This window comes from Idiotropiscis lumnitzeri, chromosome 7, assembly GCF_059441095.1.
Source record: "Idiotropiscis lumnitzeri isolate Australia: NSW breed Sydney's pygmy pipehorse chromosome 7, RoL_Ilum_1.0, whole genome shotgun sequence".
NCBI classification, from domain to species: domain Eukaryota; kingdom Metazoa; phylum Chordata; class Actinopteri; order Syngnathiformes; family Syngnathidae; genus Idiotropiscis; species Idiotropiscis lumnitzeri.
In genome coordinates, this window is record NC_142397.1 from 705,239 (window position 1) to 714,468 (window position 9,230).

Below are 9,230 nucleotides of genomic sequence, written 5' to 3' on the forward strand. Positions count from 1 at the left end.
AAATTAAACGTGGTGCTTGAAAACCATCATTTTGGAAATCAAAATGAAAGAAACACCTTTGGAATGAAGTTTTTTTTGGTTGTTGTTGAGCTTGAAGAGCAATGGTCCTTGTTTTCCGGGTGGCCCCCTTTTTTCTTTTTTTTTTTTGCTTTTTGCGCCTCACGGTAATTTGTCATGTGCGGCGACTGTCGTCACCTGTGGTGGTGGCTAAATGAAGCGTTTGACGGCCACCGCCGGCCGGGCAGCCTCTTGGTTGTCATCGCCGATGCTTTTTCTATGTCCTGCCCGTACGCCGGCTGACCACCCGCAGTCACTTTCCTCCTCGAATATTTTTTAACTGTTTTTTTTCTTGTAAAAAAAAATGAAAAATCATTCGAGTCTTATCATAATAGAAATTTTCTAGAAAATTTGCAAATTTGTATTTAGAAATTATTTGTCCAAAAAAATTACTTTTTCTTACTTTTTTTTAATGTCATGAATTTTCGAGCAAAATTCTACATTTTTATAAAGAAAATAAAACTAGAAACAATATTTTTTCCCCTTTCGAGTAACTTTTTGAAAGGAGTTACTTGTGAATTTTTGAGGATTTCAACATTTGTATCAAGAAATTTTATCAAGAAAAATATGGGCTTTTTCTTTGCAAAACCCCTAAAAAGACATTCCAAATATTTAAGAACATTTCCAAATTTGTCAAGTGTAATTTTATTTTATTTTTTTAAATGACATTCGAGATGCGACTTTTAGATTTTTTTTCACGAATTCTTGAGAATTACAAAGAAAAAATTCAAAAATCGGAAGTAAAAACATTTCTAGACCAATATTGTGTGTTGTACTTTAAAAAAAATCTAGAAAAATTATTTTCTTGAAAAAAAATATATATCAAATGTTTTTTCCAGAAAATGTTTTTTCCCTCCAAGATGAAATGAAAACAAATGCAACCTTTTCCTTTAATTTGCACCTGAATTTCGCACCTAAATGCCGACTGACCACCCAGCACTACTTTGCCTGCCGCCCCCCCCCCCGTTCGCAAACATGGCGAGCTATTAAGAGAAGGTCTGCGTTGCTCCGATTTCGTCCCTAATCCGGCCCCTCCCACTTTAAGTGGCCGCCTTTAATCCCCCCCCGGCCGGCGCTAACCCGGCAGCACCGCTATCAAAGCCGTACGTGTTGTTTAGCCAAGTGACAACGCTGCCAAACTCCCCGTCGCCCCCAACCTCAGATTAGAAGGAGAAAGCTGATACTTACTTAATGCTCAGTGGCATGCGGGTCCGATAACGGTCACTTTGCTAACCCGCGGCTAATCCATCAGCGCTAACGCTTTTGCGTGTTGGTGCAGGCGCGTCGGCGGCACTCAGCGAGCTCAATGCGAACGCGTCGTCTTTCCGCACTTCATGAATCAGTCAGCAGAAGTGTTGTGTTATCGTCACATCAGCGCACGACTTTCTTGAAGGGATTCCCGCCACCTCACGGATTTATTTTTTTTTCTCTTTGAGAAAAAATGTCCTTAAAGTCGGCGATGATTTTGCTCAATCCGATCGAGCTGCGTTCATGTGAGATTCTTTCAGACAAAGATGGTTGGTTCCATAAAGTGAAGAAGAAGAAGATGTTTCTTCGATCTTGTGTGAATTTTCAGGCCCGTGTGTGATGTCACATTTTGGTGCGGCATTCCTGTTTTTTTTTTCCGTTCCGTTCCGTCTGCAATGCATTTGCTTTCAGGGACGTCTGTCTGGCGTGTTTTCCATTGTCCATCGCCAAAGCTACGGCGTCACCTGCTCGTGTGCGTCCACCGGCCCGGCACCGCAATCCGGCAGCTGCGACCATTTGGGCCCCATGACGTCATGTGACCACCACAGGAGTCACCACTTGCACCTCTTGTCACTCGCAAGCCCCGAGGGACGCGAGATGAAGAACTTCCTCAGGTCCATTGAGGACCATCTGCAATCAATTAATTAATTAATAAATAATTAATTAATATCAAAGACATAAAAAGCCGCTTGCAAGTGACTTCTACATGTCATCCAAACTTGAATGCACCAACGTGCATATTTCAAGGAAAACATTTGTGGCTCAGGTCCACATTTAATTTTTTCTAGCAGGTCAGTCATAGATGATGAAGAAAAAAAAAAAGATATTAATAACAAAGACTTCTAATGTGTATGTGTTTGTCATCACAATATAGGCAATCAATTAGTTTGTATTTACTGGATAGTTTAAATATTTAACAAAATTGTGTTTTGCAACTCAAAGCGGAAATTGTAGAAAAACATTTTCACTAACCGAGGAGAATGAGAGAATGACGCCATTTTAATTTAACATGACAAAAAAAAAATACAACAATGAACAAATTGATAATTATGGATGCATTATGATAAAAAATGTTTCCAAAAAAATAATTTCAGTCAGTCAGATAATTTAGCTGGCCGTCCACTTGTTAATTGGTTGCTTAATTGGTTGGTTTAGATGGTTGCGCAATCACACGCTCTCATTGCTTGGTTACGTTTTCCAATGCAAAAATATCAACGATGCGTGAAGTGAAATCTTATTTATTTTTTCTAAAGTGTTTTCCAACATCGCCAATCCACAGTCGTGTTTTGTCTGCACAAATCAAACTAATCCGAATTTGTCTTTGAGTGCATTTTGGATCCCACCAGCACTTGTGAGCGTCGGCCGTCATCATTGACACAATGTTTTGAAACAAAGACGCGTTTGACTTCATTAAACGTAACCGCCATCATCTAAGCCAGGCAGGGAGCGACGGCCGCAAAACGGACAAAAGGACGTGAGCAACGCCATTGTGCGCGTGTGCGTGCGTGCGTGGCGGGCCGAGGCGAGGGTGAGGTGAAGCGCGGCAGGCGTCAAATTGAATCAACGAGCAGGTCGGCGGACGGCGGGTTGCAGGCGGGGGGGGGGCCTCCGCTCGGGCTCGGCGGGTGCTCGTCGGGCCGCGTTTAAAGTCGAGCAGCGTGAAGTCTTAATTAGTGAGACTTAACGCTGACGTCACGCTGCGACGGTCAGGAGTTGGACGCGGTCGAGAAGGACGGCGAGCTGAAGACAAAACAAAGCGCCGCTTGGGGCGGCGGGGCAGGCGGACGCTTGATTGACTGTTTTTCTCCGACTGTCAGATAAAAGGCCTCATCCTGTTCTCCACTTCGCATCTGGACCACCAAATTGCACCTTTTTGTGCCACCTTTATCCCTCCTGTCGGTTTCCACTTGGACGCGCGCTCAGGTTGATTGGTGGTAATGATCGCGCTGTGCCCCTTACGCCCCCTGCTGGCCGATCACGTGCCAACTGGGGGGGGGGGTGCTGGCCCGAACCGCAGCTGGCGTGGCCGTGCCCAGGCAAGTCAGGATCTTGAAAAACGTGATTGTGAGGTTAAATTTGGGATGAGCGGATGTGGTCCTCGTTTTGGATTGGTTCTTTCCAGGCGCTCCAAAAGCTTGCGAAGCATTTCGGGCTGGCAGAAGACTTTGAAATTGGCCATCAAGTCAATGCGAGCGTTTCCATGTGATCGGTCAACTTTTTACTTCCGAAGTTCACCAAAATGGACTCCGCAAGCTCCCCAACACCTCAAACGGCCTCGGCGGTTTAAAAAAACCAATCAATGAATGTTGTTAAGAATTCTTCGAGTCGTTTAATTGTCTTATTCTGAAAGGCGAATCTTTTATTTTGAAGGGTCGCTTCAGGTTCCCGTTTCCTGTTTAGCGTTTTCGTTCGTCATTCAGCTCATAGCGGTGCAGTCGTCAATGACGATGTGAGTACTTGTTCTAAGTCGTTCTGATTAATTTTAATAGCATATTCTTCTTGCTTTCTTCAGTAAAGTAATGTGTGTGTTTATACACTCGTTTTATTGTCATGTTTGAAACTGTCTTAAAAGGCCGGAATATATTTTGCTCCTGTCGCCGTATTTGGCTGAAGTCCAGTCTGTGATTCTGCTTCCTGCCACCATGACTTTACGGACAAAAAGCTTTATTTTTTTTATTTTTATTTTTTTTAGCGGCGATTTGTCCATGACGCCACAGGTGCTTGTGGTGGTTGTTGATGAAGTTCTTTTTTCGTTCTTTTTTTTTTTGGCTTAGAACCTGTTCTCTTTACGTGTTTGATGATTCTTCAGTTTTTGAAGAACGCAAAACCTCAATAAGTTCTGGCCACCTGTTCTTGGGGTCTTTTGTGGTCCTCAGAAACAAAGAGCCCAAATTGGTTCCATTTTTTTTTTTGGGACTCTTTTTGTCTTTCTTGTTGGAGGATGCTTACGTCTCTTTTTGAACGTGTCTCACAAGTGCGGAAGCTTTTCTCCTTTTTTGTTGGCCGATGGTGTACATCGTGTCTTCTCCTTTTTTTTTTTTTTGTAGGTTTGAAGTGACTTTTGTTCAGACATTGTTTTGCCAGCACAGAAGCAAATCTCGAATCTTGCTGACAGTTTTGGCTCTGTCGAAGACTGAAGTGACAGCCGAATCTGTCATCAGCAAAGTACGAGATGTTTGCCTCTACTGGAAACAAAATTGTCTGAAGAAAACAAACGTAAAAGCTTTTCGCTTCTTGTTTGCAGTTTAATTCCGGCTTGCGGTTCGGTCTTCTTCCGTATGCGATCGTTCGCCGGCCTGACAGCGGAAGAATTTACCTGTTTGGATTTGTGCCTTTCTTTTTTTCGCCCGCATCTGGAAAAGTGACGTTTCCAAAACGTTGACTGACATTTTTGAGCTTTACGAGAGATTTATTGACTGAAGCGAATGCTACAGGTTAGCGTAGCATAACTCGACTTCCTCGACATTCTCTGCGCTTATTTTTTGATGTCACCGATTTATCCTCTTGATCCTCGTTCGAGTTTCTATTTTCTCTCCGTTTCCAGTGCTGACGCTGAGCTCGACTTCCAACTTTCCAGCCTTTTGACTTCCGTTGATTGGTTGCTAACAAGGTTACCTCGTGTAATGACGTCGATGCTAAAAGGAGTTACAGGAGCGTTATTGTTGTTAGCCTGAAATAAAGGTCGCTCTCTTTCTCTCTCTCTCCTTCTCTGATACATACGCACACACGCGCACACACGCACACCGGCAGCAGCGTAATCACTTAGCGCAAAGCAGCGAAATGCAGAGTCAGCGCAAGTAACGCAAAGGTCACGCTTTTTTGCTATTGGCAGGAAAGCAAGGAGTGCGTGTGTGCGTGCGCGCGCTGGGATAACACCTGCAATACGGTGGGAACGTCCCCGTTTTAGATTGAGATTGTCATTGCGATGGCTGAACATCGTGTGGGTGTGTTTGACTGGAATGCAGCGGTTGAGTGATCATAGCGTACAGGAGGGGCGCCACGGGGATTTTGGAGGGCCTCAGCTTGTGTGTGTGCGTGTGCACAATAGATTAGCGGTCGTACTTGCTCCAACTACAAGTTTCCGTAAGATCTTATTTGTGTTGGGGATATGGGTTACATCTACAAATGCAAATATTCAGCGACGGTCAAAAGTTTTGAGACTCGTCCGAATTCAGTTGCATGAGAAAATGTCTCGGAACCGACCAAAGGATCCAAGCACTTGTTCCGTCAAATTGGACCCATAAAGTTGAGTTGACTTCTGCCCCAGTTGAACATGAAAGATGACATTTGGTAAAGACGTCTTGAGTAGTCTGAATTTCAAGTCTTGTTCGTAGTTGGCAGTCGTGCTTTGTCACCTTTTGTTTCGAGTGGACGGCAAGAGCGGAAGAAAGATCCGCTCGGGAGTCGATCCACTTTTCAACTCCTGCCGCATTTGAAGCTGTTTGATGCGTAACTGAGCCAGACCCCGCAGTGCTGATGCGTTCAAGGCCCCCCCATCTGCTCCGTGACGCCATCGTGACCCACCGAGAACACGGACGCGTGCTCCACGTCCATAAACTGCCATCGATTGCTGCTCGCCTCGCTTGTTGCCGGAGTCATTTGTCCCGCCGCTTGGAGCTTTGCATGGGAATTTTGTGTGGCGTCAGCTGCACGCTGACACACACGCGCACACACACACGCATACACTCATTATCTCCCAACTGCCTTCATTAAGAACTTGCTGGCACGGAACGAAGTCTTTGACTCACTCAACACCTCATGCGGCACTCCAGTGCAAAGCGTGTCGATTCTTAAACGCGTATTTTTTGCTGCATCTTTTCATTCCCGTGTCCTAATTTTGTATCATTTAAATCTAATTTGATGGTGTATTATTTCCTCATATTTGTCCTGATCCCGATGCGGTTCATTTGATGGGATCTTAGTCTTCGCGAAAGTGATTCATTTCATTTGAGTCATTAAAGTCAGCGCGTCGCAGTCGCACTGATTCAATCTGAACGACTCTTGTGAGTCGGCGCACAATTTTGGCTAAGTTCGCTCCCTCGGCCCACTTAGCCAATTTGAGCAAATCAGCCGAGTGCGCTAACTTGTCCGTAAACCGATTTAACCTGTTCACTTGAGTCTGCGCCGTTTCAGGTGAATTTACGAATTGGACTTCGCAATCTGATACAATCGATAAACTGAGTATGTCGTTTTCTTTCCACGTCAATGAACCGAATCTACTCCGTCCAAAGTGTTTCCGGTTAGCTCGCTAACTCGGCTCGGTGAACTGGTCCAATTGAATCTGGCGCAGTTGCTGTGAATTTGTTAACTCGAATCGAAGACCCGACTCGAATCGTTTCCGATGAGTCTGCTAACTCGAATCGGCGAGTCGGTAAAACTGACTCTTCTGATTCTGCGTCTGTCTGGCGAGTCTGCAAACTTGGCTCAGTGAATTGCGACAAACAAAACAACCGAGTCTCTCTGGTATTTCCAAGTCCGCTAGCTCCAGTCAGGGAATTGCTCGTGAACTGAAACAACTGCGTTCGTATTTGTGGCTCGATCCAACTTTTCCAAGTTGGCTAACTGGAAGCAGTAAAACTGTTCCGCTTTCCCCACGGAAAGGGTTGACCACGATGTGTAAATCTTCCACCTTTCCTCTTTTTTTATTTCACTCTTGGCTTTGAGATGTTCAACTGCACAAGCAATGCCGTCTTCAGCGAATGTAATCGAATGAACAGGTAAATAATTTAAGCAATGTTAAATGCGCAGTTTTAAGTTTCAATCAAATAAAAAGCATTCAAAGTCGGCATGATTGCATCTGAGTGTAAATAAATGCATGAAATGAACAGACGACAAATAAATCCAAAAATCATCACTAATATTAACAGCAATACAATTTAAAAATAATTCGACTCCAAATAATTTACCCTTTCGGTGTCAATGGTACGATTGCCGTGAGCCGACTACATCTCCCATAATGCTGGCGGTATCAGGAAGTCACTCAAAGTCACTCGCCAGCTGATTTAAACATTTCGACTCCACCAAACGATCGCAGCGTTGAAAGTGCGACGAATCAAATGAGTCTGACGTGTTTCTGGTAAGTTGCTCTGACTGGAGTCGGTGAACCTCGACGGTCCATTCGGTCGACGAACTTGAGCCACTTGCGACGACGTATTGGCTAACTCCAGTCAATGAGTCGATTTCATGAAATGTTTTTGGTGAGTCAGTGAATCGATAAAACCGAATCAACTCGGTGGGGTTTTCCAGCGGGTCCAAAGTGATCAAATGAAGCGACTTTTATTTGCTTTGTGCTTCTTAGTTGCATAAACGCACGAAGCGCTCGGCCGCGCGTCCACGGCAGAAAAGTGGGCGACTTGATAATGAGTACTTGCTTCTCGATGGCCTCGTCATCTGGTGCGCGAGTCCACTAAAGAGTCATTAGGCGCAAGCGAGTGCACCGCAACGTCAACAGGAAGTCGCGCAGACGTGTCACTCAATAAGTTGGACTCTTTTTAAAAGCATTCCGGCCGCACCAAATGGCCCATTTCAGACGTGCTGACAATGACTTCTTGGACGTGGATTGTCATTGCCAAACAAACACAAGATGAATCCATCCATTAAGCCTCAGACCTGCTTGGATTTGACGACCTCTTCAACTTGCTCATGGCTGTTGTTTTTTTTTTTTTATTGAATACAGTGACTTTTTTTGATCTAAAAAGAAAAACATAAATAAATAAATAAAAAGCGTCCGTGCATGACGCCGCCGCGGGAGAGATGCTAACGGCATTAGCTGGCCAAATCTCATATTCAAATGCACTTACCTTTTGATGGTCTTCTTCATCTCCTTCTTCTTCTCCATGAATGTACCGAGTGTAAGTAAACGGGCGTCCAACCGGGTCGGAGGGCCGAACCGTTCCGCTAAAGAGGTTGTAAACATTTTTGCTTCCAAAACGTTTTGCCAGGCGTCCGTTTTGCATGTCAATGGCTTCTGCTTTCAAAAGCTGCAAGTCCATTTCAGTCGAATGCTGAGAGGACCTGAAACGAAATTGGGGGCCGTTGCGCATCGTGACTTCGGGGACGCCCTATATTTCTTTTATCGTCGACTTTGTCACGGCTCACAACTTTGCTGATGTTGTCGTGGCGTATCCCGTTGAGGGCCGCCATGTGACCAGGATGCACATCTGTGAAAAGTGCGTCAACTCGGCGTCGGGTTCGTGCGCAAATTCCATGTCTGGGAAAGACATTCCGGCCGAGAGCCGCGGAGCACTTTTGACGTTTTCCGGACACTTCGTTCAAGCTCCGGAAGCGTTCGGCGAGCAAACGCTTGAGCTGCTTTAATTAGCGTGTAAAAGTGACCTCCAGACTCACGTTCCTCTCATTATTACATTGGCTGCAAGAGGCCGAGGCGTGGCGTGCGTGTCCCAAAAAAATGGAATGTTCCGTTTCATTCCTGAACTGTCTTTCACCTTCCGGAAATGATCGTCATCCAGCAAGACTGGAAGAAACGCTTCTTGAACACAATTTACGGCACCGGTTCTCAGGCTGAACATCGTCAAATCATTTTTGACGAAATGATGACAGTAATCCCCCACTATATCACGGCTGACTCATAATGCTCCTGCTATATCACGGACCAATCTTTTTTTGTTGTTGTTTTTTTGTGTGTGTGTGCTTAACTCCCGTAACATTGGTAACATCTTACATGACAAAGTCTTTCATTCGAAATGCGACACACTCCCCGCTAGCCAAGGCGGCATCTGTAAAGCTGCAGTTTTGCAGACAAAGCGCTGACGCCGCAAAACTTTCAAGTGTCCTTTCCACATCGATCTTAGCAGATGTTGGCGGCGTTGGTTTGAAAAAGCTTCTACACACCACAAACAAATAAGTGCTCATTCATTTTCTGCTGCGATCTGCAACGGAAGCCAAGAGTAGGTTGAGATGAACTT